The following is a 2,277-nucleotide window of genomic DNA, read 5'->3' as shown; positions in this document are numbered from 1 at the left end:
GTCTAACTCAGAGGAATGACCTTTCCCGGGGTAGACTTTCAGCCTCCTGGGGAGAAGCTTGAGGGGCTTGTCCTCAGGCTGACAGCCATGGGTTTTGGAGGTGGAAGAGGAAAGACGTGGCCGTCTTGAGACCCCCTTGACCTGTGGTGCTTGGGACTGTGGCTGCCATGCTGGCCAGTAGTGATGGTCATACTGAGAGTACTGATGTCTGTGGGGACGATGGGTGTGGGGGCAGGGAGGAGGACGACGAAGCACGTGGGAACTTTCTCCCCACCCCCACAAGGCTGCTCTCTGACCTACAAGTGGGAAAATTGGGCTTAAACAACATTTATTGAATTTTGAACTGCATTGGGCCAAGAAAATTACTCGTTAGTATATAAAGCACTGCATTTCCCATAATGTGAATGCCAGTGAAAAATGGATTCGTGCTTGCTTCATAGAGAGAAGCTTGCCTTTAAAGTACTAACGTAAATGTGTCCTCAGGGAGAGAAGGAACGGCAAATTCGATAGAAGCTTGCGATATGACACGGCAGCCGAGGAAGCATGTGCTCAGCTCTGCGCCTGCAGACACGCAGAGCTCAAGGAGGAGGCTGGCAGAGTAGCAGGAGCGATTGGGGTGGGACAGTGAATCTTGATCTCCAGGAAGTGGGGCCCCTGCCTTCCTTCTCGGACACCTTCTGAGGGTGAGAGAGCTTGTAAGTCAGGTAAGGGAGGTTGCGTGCTGTGGAGGGAAGGACGTGGTTACGGAGGTGTCGATAGGGTTTGAATCCCTCCTGGTCCTCTCTGGGCAAGTTACTTACCCTCTCTGAGCCTTAGTTTCCTCAGTGGTGTATGGATGGGAGCAAAATACTTGCCACATGGAGTTCTTGTGAGACTTCATTGAGACACTGCATACGAAGTATCTGGCATCTAACAGTGTTCATTCCCTTTCCTTTTAGACATTCCTTTGACAAAATGTGCTCGTTTATCCCACATTTGTTGAGTTCCTATCATGCACAACATGGCTCTTGACCCCCAAGGAGCAGAGAATATTATGGTAGGTGCGACAACAGTGACATGCAGGGGAGGTTATGGAAATACGGAGGAAGTGGAATTCATCCAAGATGAGAGTGTGAAATCTGAGACAGGTGCCGAGAGGGTGAGGAGGCACCTCTGTTAGTCTTCAGTGTGAGCAGGAGCAGCCAAGGGAAGGGGCGCTCCGGGCAGAGGGCTGGGCAGCAGCCAGGGCCTGGGGGTGGCAATTGGTGTGGTTTTGTTTTGTTTTGTTTTAAATTTTTTAAAAACATTTTTTTCTATCCATTCATCTGTTGGACTTCAGAACACCGGGGGAAGGGGAAGTTGGGACGTAGTGAGAGAGTAGCACTGACATATATACACTATCGAAGGTAAAATACAAGGCTCGTGGGAAGCTGCTGCAGAGCACAGGGGGATCAACTGGATGATGGGTGATGACTTAGAGGGCTCGAATAGGGAGGGTGGGAGGGAGTCGCGGGCAGGGGGAGGGATACGGGGATGTATGTATAAACACAGCTGATGCACTTTGGTGTACAACAGAAACTGACACAATACTGTAAAGCGATTATACCCCAATAAAGATAAAAAAAATTTTCTTTAAATTTATTTTTTGGCCAGGTCATGCGGCAGGTAGGATCTTCGTTCCCTGATCAGGGATTGAACCCATGCCCCCTGCATTTAAAGTGCGGAGTCTTAACCACTGGACCACCAGGGAAGTCCCGGTGTGGTGTGTTTAGAGCTTCAGTGTGGCCAGAGCGTGAGGCAGAGTCTGGGCAGAGGCAGGCAACTGTGGAGGGCCCATGCTAAGTGCGGGACTTTTTTGGGGTGGTGAGAGGAGACCGTTCACTGTGTGGAGGCTGTCCTGGGGCGGCTGGGGCAGAGTGGCTGGTTGGGAGGCTCTTGCTGTGGCCAATGAAAGCGACAGTCACTGAAAGTCAGAAATTGAGTGTTGGAGTCACGGTGGTATGGAGGGCAGAGACAAGAGATATTTTTAGGAAGTAAAATGGGCAGAAAACAGGCCTGAGCAGAGTCAAAATGGTCTTCATCTGGGAGATTGCTACCAACTGACAGAGAATTTGGACAGAGGAGCATTGGGTGAAGAAATCACTGAACTGGGTTTCAGACTTGTTGAGTCCGATAGACTGCTGGTGGGAGATGCCCAGCGAGTGTGGGGCCACAGAGGGCAGCACGGCACAGATATGCCCTGCCTCTCTGCTGGGTGTTCTGGGGCTTCGGCAGAGAAGAAGGCATGGCCTCCGCCCT

This window comes from Hippopotamus amphibius, chromosome 3 (genome assembly GCF_030028045.1).
Source record: "Hippopotamus amphibius kiboko isolate mHipAmp2 chromosome 3, mHipAmp2.hap2, whole genome shotgun sequence".
Taxonomy (NCBI): domain Eukaryota; kingdom Metazoa; phylum Chordata; class Mammalia; order Artiodactyla; family Hippopotamidae; genus Hippopotamus; species Hippopotamus amphibius.
The sequence above is the reverse complement of the archived record's forward strand: the minus strand, read 5'-3'. Positions refer to the sequence as shown.